The 26,193-nt window shown below is 46.5% G+C and overlaps 2 protein-coding genes across 7 annotated transcripts in view; one reads left to right on the plus strand and one right to left on the minus strand.

The window, feature by feature from the left end:
* Positions 1-26,193, plus strand: part of UTS2 (urotensin 2) — a 579,903-nt gene that overhangs the window by 211,375 nt on the left and 342,335 nt on the right. The window contains exon 5 of one of the 3 annotated variants that reach the window (XM_083513366.1): positions 16,260-16,362. The exons of the other annotated variants lie outside the window; for them this stretch is intronic. The gene's annotated coding sequence lies outside the window, so the exon portion shown is untranslated. Of the gene's footprint in view, positions 1-16,259; positions 16,363-26,193 lie in introns of those variants that run through there. 3 annotated transcript variants of the gene reach the window in all.
* The window catches only part of CAMTA1 (calmodulin binding transcription activator 1), a 706,892-nt gene that overhangs the window by 165,594 nt on the left and 515,105 nt on the right, over positions 1-26,193 (minus strand). The gene's annotated exons all lie outside the window — the stretch shown is intronic.

Raw genomic sequence — 26,193 nt, forward strand, 5'->3', positions numbered from 1 at the left:
CCAAAGGTGTCACGGGCATTGAAGTCGCTCAAACTCAGGATGAAAGGGAGAAACATGCTAAGAGGAAGGCACGCTTGGCAAACCCTCACTGTGATCATCTCCCGCCCAGAAATCAATGTCCCCACTGTGGAAGGATGTGTGGATCCAGAATTGCTCTTTGCAGTCATTTACGGACTCACTGTTAAAACTGTGTTTATGGAAGACAATCTTACTCGGCTACGAGTGATTGCCAAAGAAGAAGACGACTCACAAAACCCACTCAGTCACCTTGAAAGTAAGGTAGGCACAATAAAGCCCACAAACCCCCACCCATGGAGATTTTACTGAAAATTTCTCTCCCCTTTTGTTAATTTTCAATTGCAATTTCTTTTCTCATTAAAAATGGATGGAGAATAGTTGAATTAATTTTTTTCATTTTTTTTGAAGAGCACCACAAAAACCACCCCTGCCCTGCATAAACACAAACACGAACTAAAATTGCATAATACATATAAAAAACACCATATCCATACAGACAAAAGAGTCTAAACAGCAACAGTCTAAACATCAGCCTTGAGGCCACCTTGATATTCTTGAGCTTTGCTCACAAGGGTCATAGGGAACATGCAAGCCCACTCACCACGACAAGGTAATGATCCAGCGAGTGGGTTAATATGATAATATTATATGATAATATGACAGCAACAATTGCAGATAACAATGTATCTCAAAGTGAATCATTCACAGTGGGATCAGGTGTTAAACAGGGTTGTGTTATTGCCCCAACTCTATTCATTATTTTCATTGCCATGATCCTAAACTTTGTTGAACAGAAACTCCCCACCGGAGTAGAATTCATATATCGAACAGATGGAAAACTCTTCAATCTGAGCAGGCTGAAAGCAAAGAGTAAGGTTACCATAACTTCTGTCATAGAGCTTCAGTATGATGACAACGTAGTGTGCGCACACTCAGAGGATGACCTCCAAACCATCCTAAATATCTTTGCAGAAGCTTACAAAAAGCTTGGCCTATCACTCAACATCCAAAAACCCAAAGGGCTGCACCAACAAGTACAAAATAACCCCTCTGCAGCACCACAAATCCAACTCAATGGTGTAACATTGGAAAATGTCGATCACTTCTCCTACCTAGGCAGTTATCTTTCCACAAGGGCCAACATTGATGCCGAAATCCAGCATCGCCTGAGCTCTGTGAGTGCGACTTTCTCCCGATTGAAGTGCAGAGTGTTTGAGGACCAGGACATTCGCAGGGAAACCAAAATGCTTGTTTACAAAGCTATTGTACTACCAACCTTACTGTGTGCTTGTGAAACATGGACCACTTATAAACGCCATCTCTAACTCCTCAAAAGATTTCATCAACGGTGTCTCCGAAAATTTTTACACATCACTTGGGAAGACAGGCGAACTAATATCAGTGTACTGGAAGAAGCAAAGATCACCAGTGTTGAAGCAATGATGCTTCAACATCAACTTTGTTGGAATGATGTTGTGCGGATGCCTGATCATCGTCTTCCAAAGCAACTACTCTATTCTGAACTTAAAAATGGAAAGCGTAATGCTGGTGGTCAACAAAAGAGGTTTAAAGACTGTCTCAAGGCAAATCTAAAAAAAAAAAATGTAGTATAAACACTGACAACTGGGAAACACTGGCCTGCGAGCACTCCAGTTGGAGAACAGCCTTTTCCAAAGGTGTCATGGGCTTTGAAGGCACTCGAACTCAGGACGCAAGGGAGAAACGTGCTAAGAGGAAGGCATGCCTGGCAAATCCACACCGTGATCCAACTCCCACCCAGAAACCTATGTCCCCACTGTGGAAGGACGCGTGGATCCAGAATTGGCCTCCACAGTCACTTACGGACTCATTGTTCAAACCGTATTTATGGAAGACAATCTTACTTAGCTACGAGTGATAGCCAAAGAGAAAGATTCTTGAGCACACTCTGAAGCCAAAGAGGCACATCAGCAAGTGGAGAACTCCCTGAAGAGGGAGCCCCTCTCCTTGCAGCAAGGCAGGAGCACAGCTTTGTCTTTGCTGAACTCCCTAAAGGAATTGGCAGGCCGGGTTCCTCCTGCGTTTGCTGCTAAGAGAACTGACAGCCTGACTAGTGTCACACACACACACACACACACACACACACACTGGCTCCATACCTTTCCCAAACACCTTGCGAACACGCACACCTTTCAAAGGTCAAGTGGCTTCCTCACAGAAACCCTCCCCAAACGTCACATGGTTTCTCCCTGAGCTGTGTTCGGAAGAAAGATCCAGCAGAGAAGCAGCCTTTCACTTGGCTTCTGGGAGTGAACTACAGTGGTACCCTGCAAAACGAATGCCTCGGAAGACGAAAAACTCGCTAGATGAAGGAGTTTTTCGTTTTCTTAGCCACTTCGCAAGACGCATTTCCCTATGGGCTTGCTTCGCAAAACGAAGCTTGCACCGCAAGCTCCGGGGATAGCGGGGAAGCGCAGCACGTCTTCCCCGCTGTCCCCGGACCTCTTTTGAAGCAAGGGGCGGCGGGGAGAAGATCGCTTCTCCCCGTTGCCAGCCCCGCAATCTCCGGGGACAGAGGGGAAGGCGTGCGGTGCTTCCCCTCTGTCCCCGGACGGTCTCCATAGGAACGCATTGATTGATTTTCAATGCATTCCTATGGGAAACCGTGCTTCGCAAGACGAAAAACTCGCAAGAAGAAAAAACTTGTGGAACGAATTAATTTCGTCTTGCGAGGCACCACTGTAGAAGCCAGCTACATTCTCCTGCCCCGGCAAGAAGCCAGTCCACTGCTGCCCCCAAATACTGTGTCCCTCAAACAGTTACCACTGCGGCTGAGCTGCATTTGCTCCAGGTGGGTCATTTCAGAATGCTCCCAATTCAAGCTAGTTCATTTAGTCCTTATTTCAGCTGGGGATCAGTTTGGATTGGGCCACTCCCCCCGGACTGGAGCCCTGGGGTCTCCCTTGTCCCATACATACCTTGGCCAAGGTAACATGGTTAGAAGTATTTTGGAGCAGCCTCATCCCTTAAGGTGAATGCCTGGGCACTGTGGTACAACTCATGGTCATGGGGAAAGTGGGGAACTGCTTTCTGCCACTCTCAACAGCGTATTGAGGAGCAGCAGGGCTCTTCTTCCCCCACAGATGCTGGTGAGTAAGTTTGGGTGAGGCCGCGGTGGCATGGAGGGCATGATGCTGGGACCTCTCTAGGGAAGGGACGTAGTAAGTCCTGCTGGGCCCAAACTCTGGAGGGGTCTGTATGTCATTCAACAGAAGAACACTGGCATTCACAGGTTTAATCCATGAATTGCTCCCCCTAGTTCACAGCTGGTTAGTCAGGTTCAGCAAATTGGACAGCTTGGAGGGGAAGGAGAGGTCAGTCAAAGCTTCTTGACCCTTTGGACATCAGTGGGACAGATGCGGGCAGGGCTGGATCCTGCAATGCGGTTGCCTGCACCTCAGTCTGAATATTTGCCTGCTAGAATCTCTCCCCCCCTCTCCATCTAGCCTCCAATGTAGTTCTTCTTCACCTGCAACTTGTGGGCTCGTTCCAATCCCTCGAATGGCATAAAAATTAACAACATTAAAATGTCATGATTGTCCCACACTAATTACACACCTAATGCATAATTAGCCGTGGACACCTTTGACACGTTTTGGTCACTACCTGCACTTGCGTGTGCATGAGAGAGGGAGGGGAAAATCCCTTCGTGGTGGTAGCAAGCAAGGCAGGGGACCATCCATGCTGTTGTCTAACAGAGAGGGAGACAGACAGAGAGACGGAGAGACAGAGTTCTGCATGCAGGCACCTTCGGCTGGAGAAGCACCGGTCTCAATTTCCCAGGCTCATCTTCTTTGCAAACAAGGTGGGGGCGAAGAGAAAGCAAACCCGCCTGGTGATTGTGAAGAAAATTGCTTAGCCAGAGCGGCAGCAGCGGCAGAGCAAGCGCCTCTTGTCAAATTCATTAGAATTGCAGAAGTCCTGGAACGGCTGTGACAAGGCGGGTGGGGGGGGGAGCGCAGCGGAGCCCTGGCTCTAAACTCCTCGCCTCGTCTCAGTGTCAACTGTTTAGCTTCCGTTGCTATAACGACGGGAAACATCTCTATATTGCTTTCGTGGCGCGCTCCATATTTCCGCACAATATCTCTCTCTCTCTCTCTCTCTCTCTCTCTCTCTCTCTCCAACCCGCCCCCCCAGCTTTCTCACTTTCTGCCTCAAAGTATTATTTGATGTGATGTGGAAACAATGAGACCAGCTTTCTATTGGAGGGAGATTCGTAGCAGACAGGGCAAAGTAAACCTTTCGCTTTGCTTCCAGCAGACAAACTGCCATGGAGGCCTGGGATGCTTTCAGGCACATTCAAGACCGGCCCTGTCATTGGGCGCAGTGAAGGAGCCGCCTCGGGCAGCTGGTTCAGGGCGCCCTCAAAGGACAGCAAATTGTTACGCTATTTAATTGGCCATTACTGTGTTTTCACCATCAGATGCTCGTGGGCTTCTCTGCCTCCGGGGCTGGAAAAGCTTGGGTGCCCTTGGGTGTTAAGCCTTGGGGAGAGCAACAGGGAGCCCTTGGCTGCTCACCTCAGGCAAAAAATGGTCTTGGGCACATCTGGGTTTGAGAGAGAAGAAGGGCTTGCCTCCAGACCTTCACAGAATGTAAAAGCCAGCTCTCGCCAGACTTTATTTTTCTGTCAGTGGGAACATTCCTGGTGATCCACATATTTGGGGGGGGAGAGAAATAAGGATGCTGAGCTTTGACATGCTGACCCACCTGCCTTTGGCAACTGCAGGTCTCCTCCAGCTGGCCAGGAAAGGCCAGAGTTCTAGGGTAGGCCATCCCATCCAGGCTGAATCAAAGCTTTCAGCACCACGGACAGCTCCCAGGCTCTGGACACTTCTGAAGGTTCACCACACCAATTCTCCTAACAATCCTTCCAGTGCTGTTATCCCCATGTTGTGGGAGGTGGGAAGGCAGCTGAAAGAAAACCAGCTGCTCAAGATCACAGAGGGTGGTGCCTGCATGCAGGGGTATGTGTGGCTATGGGCATTAGGTGGTGCACATGGCATGCTGTTGAAAAGCATTTGTTATTGGTATTTGTCATGGAGCAAGCCAGACAGTAAATCATATGGTTCAATGCTGAAGTTAACTCTTTGTTAGAGAAACACAAACTTCACAGGTTTGGCTGGGTTTCAGGCCTAATGAGCACAAGCAGTTCATGCCCTGTAGACCCTACTCCATGAAATCAGTTCCTGCACTTGCCGCTACACCATCATTCATTCCTCAGAATTAAAATGCCATCCGTTTCATAAGTCTGAGCCAAAATAAGGAGTCCTTGCTGGTGACAAACCTATGAGCACCAGAAAGCCATTATTCCACCTGTCCGCCCACCCTAGTCATCCCCTTGGAACAACCATTCACAGAGATGTAGCATTGTTCCCAGGGGATTATGGGAAATAAAAATGGCAGCCACCCAGAAACCAGAGGCAGGAACAGCAGCAGCAAAACATGAGAAGGAAAGAAAAACACAACATTATGCCAGGAATGGAGGGTGTGTGTGTGTGTGTGTGTGTGTGTGTGTGTGTGCAGAGGCTCAGGTTTTTTGTCCCCCAAATTTTGAGCGGAAAGTTCTCACAGAGCAACTTTTGGCTCAGCTTCTACTTCCAGAAGCCGATCTGTTAGTTCTTGGCACGAGAGAGAAAAGCCCCCGATTTCTCCCTCGCTGGTCTTTGAGCTGCCTCTGCCAGAAGGTTGCAACATGATGGCAGTTAATGAACAAAACATGCCCTAATATTTAGAATAAGGGGACGCATTAAAAAGGGTACAAAAGGCCAGAATTGCTGGCAGATTGAGCACTAAAACAAAGGCAGAAAGCAACAGATGTTTCTCGCTCCTAATTTAGTCCTCTAGGATCTCCTCCAGATAAAACACAACGGCGTTTTGCTTCTTAATGAAGCATTTTCATCTTTCTGTACAGCAACGGTAAAAAAAAAGAAAAGAAAAGAAGGACAGAAGACTCCCCATGGGCTAAAATGCACCAGAATCTGGCAGAATCTGACTCGCTGCCTTTGGATTTTGCAAAGAGAAGTTCTCTCTCCCTTAGTTGGAAATGAAAATGAGGATGGGAGAGTGTGAGAGATAAGTCTTTCCTTCAGATTCGGACCGTGGCCAATTCATGGTGGCTACGGAAAATGGAAACGCAGAAGGGAACCTGGGAGATCTGGTTCTCATGTTTGCATGTGTGAGCAATATGAGTTTGAGGCTAATATCCTGACAGGTTAAACTTACATTTACTTTTGAGGGCTGAAGAAGGGTTGAAATCCCAGAAGTAAGGAAAGCCTGCAACCCTCACCCACCTGTTAGTAGACACAATTCACTATAAAGGATCTGAGTCATCTCCATTAATTTCTGTAGGATGTGGGGCCCTTGATAAAGTTAGTAAAAGTAAAGTTATTCCCCTTCTTCTTCAGGATCTGACTCTCTTGCTAGACCCTCTGAGAGTTGAACCTCAGGCTGGAGAACAGATACATCTAGTGTCAAAGTAGGTGTGTGAAGTTGACCAGTCTGCCATTTCATATGAGGTTATGGACCACCAGAAATTTGCACAAAACCTTCACTTGCTAATTTATAAGTATAGATGCAAATTTCAAAATTAATAAAAACAAAACAGGTATACTGTACATCTCCCCATAGCGGGGAGGGAAGACCATGGATGGGCAATTTCTGCTGATGAGAATCTCATCCATGAAGCTGGCCACGTGGTCACTAGGCTCACCTTGTTGCCACTAAGGTCTCTTTGGGCCGTCCATTGTAGGACAACCAGGATTTCCTGGTCTATCTATAACCAAGAGAACAATTGCCTTTCCAGGCCTTTGAGTTGGCAGAAGAGAGGGTATGGCAGGTGCGGTGGAGGAATGTTGTACCTAACCCAAGCTCTTGAGATGGGTAGTTCATGGTGGCACCTTCAAAAACAAGCTTTCTGTTCTTGCCTCTTTCTCATCTGACACTCCCTGCTACCCTGCATTGATGTAAGGTTTCTATCTTTTATCCTGGGTAAGGATGGGCAGTTCCACCGTTTCCAGCCTCCAAGGGTGGCCTGGCACTGAGTTCTGTATGTGGGAAAGTGTCTGAAGATCCTGAACCAAGGAAGACGAGCTGGATCCTGTGAGCTAGTAAATTGCACAACAGCTCTAACTCTGCGTGATTTATTTATGATGTGATCTTTATGACTTTCCATAATTTATTCTGGCTTGGCTCCTGATGGACAGGGGCCTTGAGCAATTCTGGAACCAGTTTCCCCTCCTCTTGCTGTCCCCTCTTGCTTTCTCCCTACTAAAAAGCATGAGAAGGAAAGAGAAAAGAACGACAAGCAAAGCCAGGATCTTGGTGGGAAAATATTGACGTTTGGACCCAGGTGAAGTGAGATTAAAGGTGAGCCTTCCTTATAAAACCAGCATCATTACACCTGCCAAAATGTCTGCGGCAGTTACGTTATGCATTATGCATGTAAGAGTGGATGTGTTGGTTCATTTTTTTTATTTTTTTTGGGGGGGCAGGTCTTAGATTAGAAATAGTGGGCAGTACAAAGGATAGAAAGAAGAAGAAGAAAGACAGTAAAAACATCCTCCCTAAAGGCTGTAATTCAATATGACTTAGAAAACAACAGCAGCAAACCCCCACCCCCATTTTAATGGATTCTTGTGGCGTTTGCAGCACCTGAAACGAAATTTTATAGGGTGTTCCTTACAAGGCAGCATTCTGGAGGTGAAATGAATGCAGCACTCTCTGTAATAAACTTAAGAGAAATGCACTTCCAGGCAGAAAGAGGGATGCAGAAGCAAAGGGAGGAGGGGACCCTCCCTGGACTCTTCCTTCCCCTCCCTCATGTACAGGGGTGGGAAGGGGAGGCAAAAGGAAGCTACCCACCACCTTTCAGCCTGGAGACTCTCAATTTGCCTCCCTTTCATTTGCAGGCTGCGCCTTTCGAAGCAGAAACTTGAGCATCATACTCCAATACTGATCAGCATGGTGGAATGAGAACCCCACCCTGCCTCCAGGTTTGCCACTGAATCTACACTGAACAGGAAGCAGAAGGCTAGCATAGCTCCTTCACAGACCTTCCAAGTGTCCCTATTTTCCAGGGACTGTCCCGGATTTACACAAGCCATCCTGGTTTCTGATTTGGTCCTGCTTTTCCTTAGGACGTCTCTATTTTCATCGAAGATATGTTGGAGGGTCCGGAGTTATGCAACCCCCGAGCCAAGGAGATAAGTACCGTATTTTTCGCTGTATAACACGCACCCGGCCATAACACGCACATAGTTTTTAGAGGAGGAAAATCCGTAGGCATGCCACCCGTAGGCATTCCCTCCATAACACGCACAGACATTTCCCCTTACTTTCTAGGAGGAAAAAAGTGAGTGTTATGGTGCAAAAAATATGGTAACTATACAACCTTTAAAAGACATCTGAAGGCAGCCCTGCATAGGGAAGTTTTATTTTAATGTTTAATGTTTTGTTATGTTTTTAATACAGTCATACCTCGAGTTAGACGTGCTTCAGGTTGAGCGTTTTCAAGTTACGCTCCGCAGCGACCCGGAAGTAAAGGAGCACGTTACTTCCGGGTTTCGCCACTTGCGCATGTGCAGATGCTCAAAATGACATCACGGCCATGCGCGGAAGCAGCAAAACGCGACCGGCGCACACACGCCTTACATTTTACTCTGGATGTGAACAGGGCTCCGGAACGGATCCCGTTCGCATCCAGAGGTACCACTGTATATGCTGGAAGTTGCCCAGAGTGGCTGGGGCAACCCAGTCAGATGGGCAGGGTATCAATAATATAATTATAATTGAATAGGATGCCTCTATTTTCATTGGAGAAATGTTGGGGTGTTTGCCTTCAGGGTGAGTGGACCTGCATGATACCCAAGCACATATTTCCCCCATTGACATGTTACCTTTTTAGGACTGTGCCAAAAGTGTTCTGACAACTGAGTGAAACATTCCCACAACTTGCTTCCACTTTGCAGGTAAGCAAATGAGGTTTCATATCAAGATCACCTTGACGAGACATTAATGATTGCTGCTTCCTGCCTGGCAGGGGCTACTCATGAACTGAGAAAGTGAAGAGCCCTCTCTGTCTTCACTTCGCACAACAATCAATATGCCCTGCTACCGGTCTCATGCACAGAAACACCCCCATTATATGGCCAAAAGATTTTAATTCCCCTCCCTCTCCGAAGTGCAAGACGCAGTCGGTCTATTCTGGGTGTTGGCGCACAGTGAAAGTTTTATGGCCAAGTTATAAAGCTCTGAAAAATGGGGTTTATAATAGAAACTCTGACACCATCTAAAAATATAGCTGCGCTGTTGGGTGCAGCTATAATACAGCCCTAATTTATAAAGCACTCAGGAATCCTTTGCTGTTTCAAAACTTATGGATAATAATCCGGCTAAAAAAGAGTAAACCAGAAGGGGGGGGTGTGGCCCCAGCGCCTGTGAGCAACGGCAACCGGGGCCAGCGAGCCATTTGGAAATAGTGCCGGATGCCTTGATCCACGGAATCTCAGACCATCATGCAATAAAAACAGGCTTTGCCAAGAATGTGGGCATATTTCATCCCCCATGACGGGCCATTTTACTTGCTTTGGTGCTGCTTTTCTATAGCAAGGGGGGAGGGGCAGCAACAGAGGATGCTTTCCACACATTTTGGGGGTTGACATAATAGATGTTACTGCAAGAAGGACTGCAATGTGGGGGAGGGAGGGAGTTGGGGGGGTGTAGAATAAACCAATTGTTTACTCACTGGAGACTCCAGTTTATCACTAAAAGATAGCCAGGAGCTCTCCCTCTTCAAGGTCCTCCAGCTTTCCGCTAAGAGGTATTGGAAAGGCAATCACTCACTGATGCAGGTCCTCCATCTCCTCCATCGGGGCCCAGGAGCAGGGATGCTCACCATTGGTTTTCCTCCCTCAGCTTGGCCAGGAACTTGTTCCAAGAAATCTTTAAAAGGATGCTGAGATGATAAGAGCACAAGCCACTTGCCAGGGCTCCTTGGGGCTTAAGGCAGGTTGGGAGAAGAAGCTTCTCTCAGTCACTTCTGAGGCCTTCCTCATTGCCATCATCTCAATGCAGCATTGTGGGTACATTTGCACGCACACAAATGTACCTGGGGAAAGGAGACTAGCATACTTCTCTGGGCCTCAGCTCTGAAGAGGCCAGATTTTGCTCAAAGCATCATTTCCTGGCAAATAGAATGAAACCCCAGCAGGAGACCCTCATCAGGCATGTCAAGATGTGGGTAGGGTTAGCCATGTTTCTTGGAAGCTGGTGGGAAGGTTGTCTCACCTGGGGAGGCTGCTTCAACAAGGTAAATGGGGCAGCGCTTGATGCCATGAGGGGGTGTGGCTCCAGCCGGCATCCGTGACCATGTTGGTGGGCCTTTCTCTCTCCCCACTTCTGCTGGTTACAGTGAAGCATTTTCTTAAACAGAGGCTGGAGCAGCAGCAGAGGTCTTGTATAGGAGAAGATATGACAAATTCACAGAGGAGATTGAGCTTGACAACTCCCAGTCAATATAACTAAGTAGAACTTCATAGCTCAGGGGCAGTCTACCTCTGGGAACCAGACTGGAGTCAGGTGGCAGGGGACTGACATCCTTGTCTGGGTATCACCAGTGGCACCTGGGTAGTTGCTGCGAGGAGGGTGCATTCTTCCAAATGAAAGCCAGGACTGTGTTGTTCCAAACAAACCATGTCTGGGCCCCATCAGTAGTTTACTGTTGTTTTGATAGACTTTTTCCTGCCACCTGCAGGATTTTCAAAGAAGCTTTTCAATGGAATGGAAAATGGAAGGATCCCAATATTTTATGTGTTTATTTCTTAAATGTCTTGCTGCCTGGCATTAGATCAGATTTCCAGATACAGCCAGTGTAAATATTGGGGGAGGGGGAATGATACCCAGCAGTGGCTGGCGCCCATTAGGACCAGTCAGGTGGAAGCTGCAGAGCCCAAAGAGTTGGTGGCACCAGAGCCAACAAGATATTCTGGATTTGCCCCCATTCTTCTCCATGATAATAAGGACAACACCTGAGAGGAAGGTGACAGGCAGGTCCACCTCATGAACCAGTTGTAAGTCAGAAGGCAGGCAGGTGAGGGCTGCCTCAGGCCAGACCTCTGCTGCTGCTCCAGCCTCTGTTTAAGAAAATGCTTCACTGTAACCAGCAGAAGTGGGGAGAGAGAGAAAGGCACGCCAACATGGCCACGGATGCTGGCTGGAGCCACACCCCCTCACGGCATCAAGCGCTGCCTTAATCCCCTAAGTGGATTTGGGAGAAGGATTTCTGACAGATGACCCTGGCAAGTTTGAGACGACAGCATCAGCTGCCCAGGCACTCTGTGGCGTGCTGAGCTAAAGGAGCATCCTTTTAGCATTTTAATTGAAAATTACAGAAAAGAGGCACACGGCATTGGGCCTGGGGTGTGCCTGTCCCAGGAAATGCTGGCAGGTGGTTCTGCTCAGCAAAGGGCAGGACCAGAAGTTAGGAATAGCAAAACGGCTGGTACTGACTTTACAGAAGTTTTGTGGCTCTCCAGAATGTGTCCCTGTTGCCAATCTAACAGTCAAAGGCAGAAGATAAAAACCACAACACATGATGAGGCATTGGAGAGGTAGACAGACAGACAGACAGACAGACAGACAGACAGACAGACAGATATAGATAGACAGATGATAGATAGAACCTGAAACCCAAGAAGGCATGTGGGGAGTGGCTATTCTTCCATTTCTGAAATGCTGTTTGTCTGCATCTTAGCAGCACTTTGGAAATCAGGAGTGTCACTTCCTGCCCATGAGGCTCCTGTGTCTTTAAGAGTGTATGTATTGGGGGGGGGGGAGTCAGCTGCATCTATAGGGACCTTGTGGCTTTGTTGCAATGTGCCTTACCAAGAGAGCACACAGAAAATCAGGCCACCCTCCTGAAGTCCAGGAAAACTAGTGCTGATTCAAAAGTTAGATTCAGTTCGGAAGTAGGTGGCTCACCTTTTTTTTTAGCCACTACCTATTTCATGGTCACAAATGATAATCGGGCCCCTAGAAGTTCCAGTTGCTGAGAGGCAACCTTTTTCTTTTTCTTTTTGCACACAAGGCTACAGAGTGAGGGCATGAAATCTCTGCCCTTTCTCCGAACTGGCTTTATGGTCATACCTCATCCCCACATGGCAGCTCCACAAAGCAATCATTCTTGCAGGGTAAAAGAAATGGCACCAGACCTTCTGACTGGTGCTGTTACTCCTTCATCCCTCTTATCACCTTGCTCCCCAAGTCACTAAAATACCGCCACCCCACCCCACCCATCTCTGGCTGTGAAGAGTGTGGCAATCTTTGGGTTGGCGGTGGCTTCGCAGGCAGACTACAGAGGCTCTGCTTACAACCACATGAGTGCCCCCTTTTTTTGCTAGCACAACATAATAAATGTTTAAATGAGCAGGCAATCAACCTATTCAGGAGGGACCTAGTCCTTCCAGAAACAAATGGTTGCATGGGAGCTGCCACACTGAGCTCATTCCGGAGCGAGTGATTAGATCCTGTTCCCGTTCTTGATAAGTCTCTGCCTTGCTCTGAAAAGAGCTCGAGTGTATTGCCAGCTGGGGTCCACTTCAAGCTGACCCAAATCACACAGGAAACGGCCATGTTCCTCTTCAGCTAAGGAAGAGCCCCCTGAAGGAAAGGTCTAGTGGCAGCAAGGAAATCTGTCTGCAGACAGAGCCTCCAGCCCCCCCCCCAAGCACTTGAGTATAGCAGGTCCACGGGAAAGGAGGAGGGGAACGTTGTTCCTTTTCCCATAGAAGCACTTCTCCAGTCAGTCTGGGCCATTTGCTGTGATGAATAAGAGGAAGCTGCCGGATAATGTCTCTGAGAGGACCAAGGTGCAGGCCTCATCATTCTTGATGTGAAACAAACAAGCTACACAGGTCTGAAGAAGGCAGAAGACTGTCTTCTGAACTCCCTGTGGTCTACTGGGGAGGGGGGATGGGTCGATTCTCCTCTATGCCACCCAGCTAGGGTGCGGCAAGCATGTCCCAGTTTGTTTCCAAACCTCATTCCATCTTGTCAGAAGCTCAGGTCATGCACAGTGAGGACACTGACTGCAAAATCAGACATGGAAGAGCCGGACTTTCTTTCTACTTATTTAGTATCCCAGGGATTGAGATTTGTGATTTCCCAGGTGATGCTGCAGGGAAGGGCCAAGATTCACTGAGAACAGGGCAAGAGGAACTTGCTGGCTTAACTGTACAACAGTTTTCATGTCGGAAGCAGGCAGGACAGAAGCAGCACCCTCATTTTTATAGGGATCCAGTGTGGAACTAGGAAACCACAGGCCAGTAAACTGGATGTTAGTTGTGGGAGAAAGGCCCCTCTGCTCAGTTCCAAATTGGGTTAGCAATTTCAGCAGCCATTAGAGAGCGCCAAGGGGGTGAAAAGACCATCTATTTTTGAGAGATCTAAAGTGACTCACAGCATAGGCTGGACTTTATTGTTTTCAACTGCCCTTCAAAACTTTATTCTTTTGCCTTGATCGTGACACCAATTACAATTTGGTCAGAGCAGTGCAAATACCTCCAAGGAAGGATTGTGAAGATCTGTGGGGAAGCCTAAGGCAGCACTGAAGCCTTGGTGACAAGCAGCTGTGCAACCTCTGAACTTGTCAAACTGAATGCCCCAGTCTGCAAGACCTACGTGCAGCCTGTTATCCCTCCCTTTAAGCTCCATTTTCTTTCTCGTTTTAGCTTATGGTGAATTTCCCACAAGCCTCAGCAGTAATGCAAATTAGATGCTTTTAGCATTAGAACTGTAGCAAAAGCAATAGGTGAAAAAACACATCCTTTTAAATGCAACTGTTGATTATTTTCCCACTTTGACCAAAAGACCAAATGCAAACTCGATGCTTCTACTTGACCAGCTGTGAGGAACCTCTGGCTGTCCAGATGTGGCTGAACTACAAGTCTCATTATCCCTGGCCTTTGGCTATCCTTGCTGGGGCTGATGGGGGTTGTAGTTCAGCAGTAACTGGAGCGTCAAAGGTTCTCTGTCCCTCCACCAGACTCTAGTGATTACAGAGACTTAGCTACAAATCTCTTGCAAACAAACTGTAGCAAAGTCAAGCCATTGTTATGACATTGTTGGGTTGTTGTGAAGATAAGTGGAGACGCCACCTTCAGCTCACTGGAAGTGTGAGACAGATAGATAGATAGGAAACAAACTATCAGTTTTCGCTTCATCTTACTTATCAGTAACAACTGAATCCTGCTTTCCCAAGAGTGGACTTCTCGTCTCTTAACTAGAGAGGCAGGATCAGATGTGACAACTACTTGCCCTTGGCCACCCAAGGAGTTTTCCTCAGCTTGGCTTTCATACATCCATACCCTGCAGTCTAGGAGCTACTCTGAGAATGTCTCTCCACCCAGCCCTTGCAAGCAAACTGCAGCAAAGTCAAACCTTCATAGTGATATTCTCCGACTCCACTACAATTCCTGCTAATCGGGATTTCAGGGCACACCCAGGGAAAATCCACACAGTCCCATCATGTCCACCATGAGAAGGATGCCCAAGATACATTGATACCCTGAGCTGTAATAAGCCTTGCGGTTGTTGTTTCTTGGCCCATTTCTCAATCCTCCACATCCTTGTGCTCCCAAATGGCTTCGTTTTGCATGCTAAGCCAATGTGAACCTCAAGAGGACAAAGAATCAAAATTTATTACAGCCGCACTAAATGTGGCAAATTTATTTCTTCTTCTCAACAGGCTTCACAACTTTATATCCACCAGCCACAGTTGGCTTCTTGTCTGGCCTGCCCATTGGCTCAGGGGTGGCTTCCTCTCAGTTGGTATCATTCAGAGCCAGCCTTGCGACTTCTACATGGCACTTCACAAATGGAAGGAGGTGGTAGAAGAAGCAATGATGATGTGAAGGAAAAGACTCAGGATGAGGGCCGGCTGCACTAAGTCTGACTCTGGAGCATGCTAAGGTTGCATAGTAGTAATTGCTGCAGACAGAAGGTTCATGTCAGAAGGTGAAAGGAAAAGCCCAGATCTCCTAGTCTTTATCCCAAGCCTCACCAGTTCAGATGCTTCCTCTTCCTGTCCATCAGAGGGGCCAGTGCTGCTGACAGCTGTTCTCCTTCCTGCCTGAAGAGGACTCTGCAGATGTTAGAGTAGACACATAGGAACGAATTTACATAACTAACTTTGGGCCATTAATTTCAATGGATCTACTTGGAGCAAGGCTTAGTTGAATTCAACCCACTGGATTTGGTGACTCGCCAAGACAGTTCTCAGTGCCAGATCCAGAGCTCCCCATAGCAAGCCCCTGATTCCCCGACCCATAGAGAGAAACCTAAATATTGCTCAGGGATGAAACTGGGATGAAACAATCTTCTTCTTCTTCCTCTTCCTCTTCCCCATAAACTGGTTAACAAGCTAAGAGTTCATTTGCAGTGCCAAAAAGAATGCACTAAAAATGGAATATACTCCAGAGGTGGAATCCTTAAAAAGATGATTCTGCTGAGCTATAGTGCCACATCAAATTTTTATTGAATGCGTTCCTGCTCAGAACTACTGCCCTAAACCCAGTCAGAACGCTGAGAGAAGGGAATAAATCCCATGCACAGGCTTCTCCGTGGTGTTCCTGCAGAAGGGCAAAAGAGGCATCTTTCTTCAGAAGGAGGGCAGGCCAAAGTAGGAACGGAGGAGAAATTTGGGGTGGTTCACATTTTGGAGCTCCCACAAGCAAAGAGACCTTTCAAAACCTTCCTGTGAGTGTGATTGCTGAAAGCGACACATTTTATTCAAGGTTTCAACTACCAAGAGAGCCAAGAGATTGCTATGTCATTGCATTATGTGTGACTTGTGATTTTGGCAACATAGCTGAGGAAGTGATTAGAGACTGCATTGTTATGAAAACCTCTTCATCCAAACGTCAAGAGACACTTCTACTGGAAAGAAAGCTTCTTCTTTTTTGGGGGGCAGGGGGACAGCTGTTGGAATAACTGGCTGAGAATGCCATTCACAGTGCCGATTGCCTCTCCATATGTTTCTTGGGCTTCTCCACTAGAGCATCAGAACTTAAGAAGAGCCCTGTGGATCAGATCCATCTTTCCCAGCATCCCGTTCTCATAATGGCCAGCTAGATGCCCATTATGGGAAACCTGCAAGCAGGAGCCAAACAGGATTCTTCTCTTGTGGTTTCCATGAACTGGTAGAGCGGTACCTCGGGTTAAGAACTTAATTCATTCTGGAGGTCCGTTCTTAACCTGAAATTGTTCTTAACCTGAGGTACCACTTTAGCTAATGGGGCCTCCCACTGCTGCCACGCCACCGCCACACAATTTCTGTTCTCATCCTGAAGCAAAGTTCTTAACCCAAGGTACTATTTATGGGTTAATGGAGTCTGTAACCTGAAGCGTCTGTAACCTGAAGCGTCTGTAACCTGAGGTACCACTGTATTCAGAAGCATTACTGCCTCTGACCAGGGAGGCAGACTGTAGCCCTCATAGCTAGTAGTCATCAATAGTGTTCTCCTTTACGAATTTGTATAAAAACAGAAGAAGAGCCATGCCAGGGAGGGGAAAGGGAGTTTGATACAACTTCTCCAAAGGTGGCAGGGGTGGGGAGGGAATCTGCTTCCGTTCTGCCTTGTAAGGCAAATGTGCAGGGCAAAGTTATTTCTGCTACCAATGAGGGGATCCAAACCACAAAGCTGATTTCCAAGAGTGTCTTGTTTGAAAGGTGACTTGTAACAAATGCCGCAAATAAAGGACATTTTGCCAAAAGTGTGCAAGTCTATTATGAAAGTGGTAGTGATTCAGGGGATTTTGATGGAAATGAGGATGAAATGCCTCCGGACAATTTCTTAAGTGTGATCATGACCCGTCGCACACAGTCAGATGAAAATAAATAGGCATGAACAAAGAATGGCTCCAGGCCCCCTTAATCCATAATTCCAGCTCAGTTATATTGGGTGCTATTTTACAAGCTATGCTTTAACTTGGAAGCTCCAGATGTAAACCCAGGGGTTTATGGAGGATCCCCTAGTGTTATCAATTGATGTTTCAAAGCTGCTCTGGAGTATAAGGACCCTATTTCAGAAGGTAAAATGTAGGTTGCAAAAGTTCCCATAAAAGAATGGAATCAGCAGCAAGATCTCCACATGACTTTGGATGCTAATAGTGTGGATCCTGCATTACAAATGAACAATGAAGCATGTAGAGACATAATCACCCATTTTTTTCACTGACACTCCATGTTATGCCAAGCATTCCAGACATAAAATTCAGCTGAACCTGGCTGTAATACCTGTAATAATAGCCAGATCTCATCAGAATGGGTTTCTTCCACTGCCTTGATAACAGAAACAGAATGGAACTCTTCACATGCTCATAGATATGAGAGGTGCAAACTAACGTTGTTGCAGGCGGTCTCCCCTTACCTAACGCTGACAAAGCTTCTTTGTTTATTAAATTTATATCCTGCTCTCCCTCCCAAAGTTGCCCAGAGAAGCGATCAGGAAGATATAAGAAGAAGAATAAAAAACGCTTTAAAATGATTCCAATACAGATGCAGCCTTGGAAAGATCTTAAATGGTTTGTTGAAAGGGAAAGATGGAAAAGAGGAAAGCAGATGCAGAAAAGACAACAGAGGAGGGGAAGGAATTCCAAAGGGCAGATGCTGCTTACTTCAAAGTAGGCTTCAGCCTTTATATCTTTGGATATGACACTAGCAGATCATCAGATTCCTTTGGCTACATGGCATTTAGCACCCCAGAAGGGCTGTTCCAGCATAAAGGATGCCATTTGGATTAGTCTCGTCACCCTTCAAAGAATAGCGCATCACACACATTTTTTGGTAATACCTCAGATGTTGTGTACTTCTCAGTGTATGGCAAAACTGCTGTGGAACATGGTGGCATTTTGAAAGTGGTGTAAAGAGAACGGCAACAAAATAGTCCTATGAAAGTGCTCATTCCGTACCATCTCAGTGATGTATTTGGGACACACAGTATTTCAGAAAGGCATGCAACCTAAGCTGAACTTAGTGGAAGCTATAGAAGAAGTGCCAGAACCCCAGAACAAAGACATGCTTCAGTCCTTCTTAGGGAATAAACACTATTTACACATCCTTATAATTAGTGCTTCCCCCCAAAAAATAATGTTTAGGGGTACTCTCATTTTCCAACTCATATTGAAATACTCAATGAGGCCAAACTTAAGATTAACAAAATGTTTAGGGGTATGCGTACCCCTGTGTACCCCCCAGAAAAAAGCACTGCTTGTAATAGGATGTGAGAGGCATGTGACTAGGAGTCAAGAATGCAAAAAGAGTGGCTGGTGTCCGGAAGAGAGACCCACTGTCCCACCTTGTGAAACTGTAACTGCGTGAGCATGAGATGCCAAATAGGGATTATACAGTGGTACCTCTGGATACGAACGGGATCCGTTCCAGAGCCCCGTTCACACCCTGAAGCGAATGCAATCCGCGTCTGCGCATGCGCAGGTCGTGATTTGCCACTTCTGTGCATGCGCATGACATCATTTTGACCGTCTGCGCATGCGTGAGCGGTGAAACGCGGAAGTAATGCATTCCATTACTTCCGGGTCGCCGCGGAGCGCAACCTGAAAACGCTCAACCTGAAGCAACTTCAACCCGAGGTATGACTGTAACGGTTTTGAAAGAGGACTAGACAAATTCACAAGTTATCGGCCAGCCAGTGATTATTGACAACGTTCGGTTATACCCCTAGGACTGATATCTGAGTAAACCAATAATTTCAGAGTCACCTTCAGGTATAGGCAAACTTGGCCCTCCAGATGTTTTGGGACTACAACTCCCATGATCCCTAGCTAACAGGACCGGTGGTCAGGAATGATGGGAACTGTAGTCCCAAAACATCTGGAGGGCTGAGTTTGCCTATGCCTGAAGGTGACCCTGAAATTATTGGTTCTGCTCAGATATCAGTCCTAGGGGTATAACCGAACGTTGTCAATAATCACTGGCTGGCCGATAACTTGTGAATAACTTGTCACCTTGCTACTTCTTCCTGCCCCTCAGCATTTACTGCCTGAGTTGGCCACCTTCTTCATTCTGCCTCATGGAAGGGCCAGCTATCCTAGCAAGGGAGCATTCAGTGATGACTTATCTAGCCCCCCCCCCCAGATGATGATGATGATGATGATGCATGGATTGAGCTTTGGACAGCAGAGGACCTTGATCCCCTGGGGTGGACTTTGAAGGCCCCAGACTGGATTCTGACTGTAGCCCCATTGAGACAGAACTAGAGAAGAAAAATTCTAGTGTGATGATGTGGAGTTCACACTGCTGGATCAGAGGCCTTGTGGTTAATTGATGCAGGATTTTTTTCACACCAGTGCCCTGGATCCGTCCGTTGTGCATTGGGAAGGGGGAGGAAGCAATCCGTGTAAGTGACCTTGAAAGATGTTGCATTCATTTTTCTTCCTACATTCCCTCTTCCTTCCCCCCTCCCTTGTGCGTGATGGATTTAATGTTCAATAAAATTCAAAGAGTAACAGCCACTGAATCTTGAGCTATTTGTGTGGCCACCAAACTCTGCTGGGAAATTCGGGGCTGTTTGCTGCACCTCGTTGGGACACAAATGGAGAAGCTCATTCTGCCTTCCATGGTGCCAGGGAAAGGGAAGGGGTTGGTGGCCGCTGCGCTTGACAGATGCTCATGTGCTCTTTGTAAGCCTGACAGAGAGTCTATAGCACCTGGAACTCAGAGAGAGTAATTGCTAGATGGGCTTCTGGTCTTGTTTGTTCTCCATGATGGAAGGATGGATCTCAATCTCTTTCTGGTCTGTGTCACTTTCTCAAGTGATAAGCTGATTCCAGACCATTCCCACTTAAATTTTCATACTATATATATATATATATATATATGTTTTCGTAGATTTTCACGGGTACAGGAATGCAGGTTTTGGTGTCCTCGGGTGTCTTCCCGTGTAAAAGTTGGGGTGTCTAGGCGACGTTTCGACGAGGTCTCACTCGTCATCTTCAGGCTGGTGCTTTCGGCTTCTTGTTACTGGAACAGAGCGGGATCTCAGTGTTTGAGTTCCTATAAATACTGTAGAGGGGTGTGGTGTATTGCCTCAAAAGTTCTGGGCAGAGGGGAAGTTCCCAGGCTAGTGTTCTTTTCTTCTTTTGTTCCTTAATTACTTGAGGGATATCTTGAGTGATTTCTTGAGTGATATTCTGAGTACCACTTAGGTGGGTCATTAGGTGTGGATTAGTTGCTAAAGCCTTCGTGTCTTGACCTCTTGAATTTGTGAAGAGTTTTTCTGGGAAGATGGCTGTACTGCACTTAGTTGTGCTTTGGCTTGGCTTCGTGTATAGGGGCGAGCTGTGGTTTTGTGCCCTGTGCCAGCCAGATCTGTGTAGGGATTGCAGGGGGGTGCAGCATCCGGAGTTGCCACTATGGTTTGGTTACTGGATGGTGTCTGTAATTTATCTGTGGAGAGGGTCTGGGTTTGGGTCTGGTGTGGTTGATTGGTGGTGGCGTTCTGTGTGCCTCTGGATCTGGTGTCGGTTTTTGTGGGGAGGGCTAATTTCCAGATGTCTGGCAGGCGGGACGTGTCGTCACGCTTGTTCATGTTGTGAGGGTGTTTCTCTATCTCGATGGCTTCCATGATTATTCTCTTGTGGTGCTCTTTAACATGGAACATCACCACAAGAGAATAATCATGGAAGCCATCGAGATAGAGAAACACCCTCACAACATGAACAAGCGTGACGACACGTCCCGCCTGCCAGACATCTGGAAATTAGCCCTCCCCACAAAAACCGACACCAGATCCAGAGGCACACAGAACGCCACCACCAATCAACCACACCAGACCCAAACCCAGACCCTCTCCACAGATAAATTACAGACACCATCCAGTAACCAAACCATAGTGGCAACTCCGGATGCTGCACCCCCCTGCAATCCCTACACAGATCTGGCTGGCACAGGGCACAAAACCACAGCTCGCCCCTATACACGAAGCCAAGCCAAAGCACAACTAAGTGCAGTACAGCCATCTTCCCAGAAAAACTCTTCACAAATTCAAGAGGTCAAGACACGAAGGCTTTAGCAACTAATCCACACCTAATGACCCACCTAAGTGGTACTCAGAATATCACTCAAGAAATCACTCAAGATATCCCTCAAGTAATTAAGGAACAAAAGAAGAAAAGAACACTAGCCTGGGAACTTCCCCTCTGCCCAGAACTTTTGAGGCAATACACCACACCCCTCTACAGTATTTATAGGAACTCAAACACTGAGATCCCGCTCTGTTCCAGTAACAAGAAGCCGAAAGCACCAGCCTGAAGATGACGAGTGAGACCTCGTCGAAACGTCGCCTAGACACCCCAACTTTTACACGGGAAGACACCCGAGGACACCAAAACCTGCATATATATATATATATATATATATATATATATATATATATAGTTTGCCTCTCCAAAAGGGCAGAGAGTGCTCTAGGTCAGGGGTCGGCAACCTAAGGCCCATGGGTCGGCTCCAGTGTGCCACGCTAAACCAGCGCAGAGCAGAATGGGGACTGCCTTCTGCAACGCTGGCTGGCTTCCCATTGGCTGCAGGAAGCTCCTGCAGCCAATGGGAAGCTGTGCATACCTCACGTTTGCGCATGTGTGCGTGTGTGCCCGTGCACTCTGGCCCACACCGGAGTCTGCGGGACCGTGAACTGGTCCAAGCCACAAAAACTTGGCTGACCCCTGCTCTAGGTGGAAGGAGGCCATGATGGAAGGCAGGTGAAGGACTTGCCTCTGAGAGTGAGGGGTTGTTGTTCCTTGGAGAGGTTCTCTAGTGTCAGGGATGGACAGACTGCTCAGTTCCAGTTCTCTCAGTTTCTGATTTTTCCCCAATCTTAGATTCATTCTTCCACATTTCCACATAAATTTGCATATATATATATATATATATATATATATATATATATACCTCATGAAAGTTCATCAGCATTTTAAGGCAAATTTCTCCTAATCAAGACACTTTTGTATGCAATTTTGACACATACACATTTCACAAGCACTTTCCCTTAATATAACACACCTCTCTGTGTGTTTTTCACTTATATATACATTTCTTTGCACACTTTGCTCCTCTAGGCATCTTTGTACACACCGCCTGCTGAATAGCAACATTTGGAGAAATGTGCATTTTGACGGATAGCTGTGTTCTGGTTTGCATATTGGTTCAAGAAGTGCAAATGAGGTAGTTTCTCCTTAAAATGTGAACAAAATCAAATTTTTTCCCCCAGCACCACCTAGCCCTCCTTTAAAGAGTGAAGGCGGAGGAGAAGTGGGCAGGAGGCAGAGGTTCAAAATGCCTCTGGTCTCATCTCCCAACTCTTGTTGAATCAAGTTACAGCCTTGGATCTCTCCATGGTGCTGAAACTACGGAGCTGTTTTGCTCTGTAGGCTACTCCTCTAGCTGCACCATGGCTTTCAGATATGGACTGTTTTGTTCTCTCTCTCTCTCTCTCTCTCTCTCTCTCTCTGAACTCTGAACTCTGAACTCTCTGAACTCTCTTTCCACCACTATCCCCCCCCCATATGAAATGGTTCCTCCCATTCTGTTAGAAAGACCACCATACGTGGCTGGGTGCAGCATTTAGCATCTTGGCCAACAGTTGTGCATTTCTGAGCCTTGGCTGAAGGTGCTCCCATCACCTTCAGTTATTTATCCTGGTTTCTTGAGCAAAGTTTCATCTGTATGGGGTGGAGGAGGAACCAGGATGCTGCTTATATGCAAGAGCCCAATCCCTGAGCCCAGTCCTCCCATCCCATAATTCTGCCACATTCCAATTGCTTGCTTGCTTTGTTTTCTTTAGGAACTGCAGGTGACTACCTGGGAGAGAAGCTGATACACCTGCGGAATATTAAGTGCAGTGGCTTTTTCTTTGTTTTAATGTCTCCAGCTCATTAAGCAGAGACAGATTTCCTGTTTCCTGCCTTAATTTGGTGGGGAAAGAGAATTGGGAGGGAGGGGAACATGAGAATGCCAAGTCTACGGCTACAGCTACAGTAGCAGCAAGATCACTGTCCTGGGAGGCAATTCTGACAAGGCAAGAGAGGAATCACTCGGACGATGAGAGACCCACTCCACTGATTATTTATTTAGACTTGGTGCTGAGAGCGTGAGCTGTGAGCCAAGTGGCTCCAGGTGCCTCATCCATACATTAAGCGGTGTTAGGCAATGTTTATCAACCTCAGACACCGAGCCCCATATGCTATGGGGGGGGGAGGACAAAAACATTTGCATACCTTGCTGTAAATATTACTGCATTAATGTAACTGAGGATCTATGAAGTACAGGACCTGTGCAATATGCACAGCACTTTATTTATGCACAGCACACAGTGGTATCACATCTTTCCCCCAGGCAACTCAAGGTAACCTACTGGGTTCTTCTCTCTGCTCCTGCCACATTTCATCACTATAACAACCCTGTGAAGGTGGTACCACACACCTGTGCATCTTCCTCATATATCAAATACTCTACAGGGTTCTTGGAGTATTTTTCCAAGGTCTAAATTTTCCATGCATATCAATTTTGGGCCGACCCAGTATCAAAACAAATTTAAATGCCTCACCCAAGCCTCTCCAAAACTTGTCCTTTGGGGCTTGTGAGGTGAAACAGCAGCTTTCTGACTTGAGGAACTTCTCACATGGATGCTGGCTGCAGTGAGAGCTTACTAGGCCCAGAATTGGAAGACATGACAGGACTTAAGCCTCTCATTGTGGCACAAGAATATGTGCACTCTGGCTATTGCGGAGAAAATACGGTAACTCACAAATTATGGGTTTTAAAGGGTAGACTTGGAAGAAAGGAAAATCTTTAACATTTCTACACGATTTGGTGGGGTTTAATTTCTTCTGTGTCAAATTCACATACCCAAAACTTTTGCCTGCCCACAAACCACAGAATTTGGATTGTGTAATGTGTTTTGCTGCTCCGCCCCCCCCCGCTCTCTCTTTATTTGGAAAATGCAACCTCTGCTCTGCTCCAGTGTTTCGTAACTTCGCTTAGCCCCCCCCCCATTGCAGTATTTATTTTTTATATATATAAATATTTTTTATTAAATTTCACAAATAAATTTTCCATCAAAACACATCATTCACCATTGCACATAGGATCCTCTGAATCCCTTGACTTCCCTCCCACCCACCCCCTCTGGTTTCCATTATTCTCCCTTTTTCCATACAGCTTATCCAATTTTATCTAAATTATTGTTAACATTATCTTCTTTTCCATTATATTATTTTATGTCACAAGTATTAATCTAATCCTGCCAAAGTTTTTAATTGTTTGCAATGCTCTTTTAAATACATTATAAATTTCTCCCATTCTTTCTTAAATTTCTTCTCCTCTTGGTCTCTGAGTCTCCCAGTTGGCTTTGCCATTTCGGCACAGTCCATCATCTTCATCTGCCACTCTTCTTGTGTTGGAAATTTGTCTTCCTTCCATTTCAGGGCCCATAATACTCTCACTGCTGTTGGTGCATACATAAAAAGTCTTTTCTGCTCCCTTGGAATTTCTGTGCCTAAAATGCTTAACAAAAAAGCCTGGGTTTTTTTAAAAGCAAATGCTATTTTAAACATCTTTTTCAACTCATTATATATCATTTCCCAGAAAGCTTTTTATTTCCTTGCACATCCACCACATATGGTAGAACGTGCTCTCTTTTTCTTTACATTTCCAACAAACATTGGAAGCAGTTCACTTAGGTTCTTTCTTTCTTGATTGGATTTTTGATTTTAATAAAAAAATATTTACAAAAAGCAAACATGTGATAGGCTGAGACGCAGTGACGGGTCCAAAGCCACCCGTGATTCTCAAGGCTGAGTGGACACTTGAACGCAAGACTTTGCATCCTAGTCTGAGAAGCACAATGGACAGTTGGCTGCGTCAAAGGACCAGTATCATTTTGATGTCGACAATGATCGCCGGTGGGAGGCAATTTGGCAGCAGGAAGAAGGAGGGCATGGCCAAGTTCACAAGGGACGAAGGTGACATAAGGAAGCAGCATGTACATCAGGTTCATTTCATTTGAGGAGGAGGTGGACTCAAGGTTCCTGGTGAAGACTACATTTATTTATCCATCTATTGCATTTATATCCCTACCTTTTACTTCAAGGATCTTGAGGTGACGTACATGCTTCTAACTCTCCCTGTTTTGTCCTCGCAACAACCTTCTGAGGTAGGTTAGGCTGAGAGGCAGTGACTGGCCCAGGTTCACCCTGATATCACCCATATTGATACAATATGATACGATAATCTTTATTGTCATTGTCCTATGCAGAACAATGAAATTGAAAAAATCTACACCAGACATTCAAAAACCAACAAGCCTGCTATCCCAGCCTGGTTAACCCCCTAAAAACACTCTGATACCCCATAATTAAATACAATATACTCCCACAGAGACTACCTTACACTGCGTTTAAAGCCAAAATCACATTTGGATAAAAACGGTTTCTCAGGCGGCTAGTCCTAGTTTTATAACCCTGTACCTTCTTCCAGAAGGCAGAAGCTGAAAGAGTTCATTTCCGGGGTGTGCACTATCCTGCACTATCTCTGCAGCTTTCTTATGACACCTGGAAGCATAGATTTGATCCAAGGTGGGAAGAGTGCACCCAATTATTCTCTCCGCAGTCTTTACAGCTCTGGACAGCATTGTTTTTCCCCTGACCTCCCAGGTCCTAGCCTGAAACTCTAACCACACTGGCTCACTTCACAGGGAAGGTAGCTTCTGGGGAGGAGTTTGAAGGAAGAGGTGGAGAGAACCTGAACATTGTAACAATGGTTGCTCTACTCCCTAGCCCCCCATTGCCCTGTGAGAGGGAGCAAGCCAAACTCATTGGCAGCCATGCCCAAATCCAAGTGGGGAGTGGGAGCTCTCCAGCCTGGTCCCTGCTGGAGCTGAGGCATTGGGCTGAGGGAACCAGAGGATTATTTTTTTTAAGGAGGGCTGGCTAAGGCAGAGGCATAGGCAAACTTGTCCCTCCAGGTGTTTGGGGACTACAATTCCCATCATGCCTGGCCACTGGTCCTGTTAGCTAGGGATGATGGGAGTTGTAGTCCCAAAAACATCAGGAGGGCCGAGTTTGCCT

This window comes from Podarcis liolepis (genome assembly GCF_965112155.1).
Source record: "Podarcis liolepis genome assembly, chromosome: 7".
Classification (NCBI taxonomy): Eukaryota; Metazoa; Chordata; class Lepidosauria; order Squamata; family Lacertidae; genus Podarcis; species Podarcis liolepis.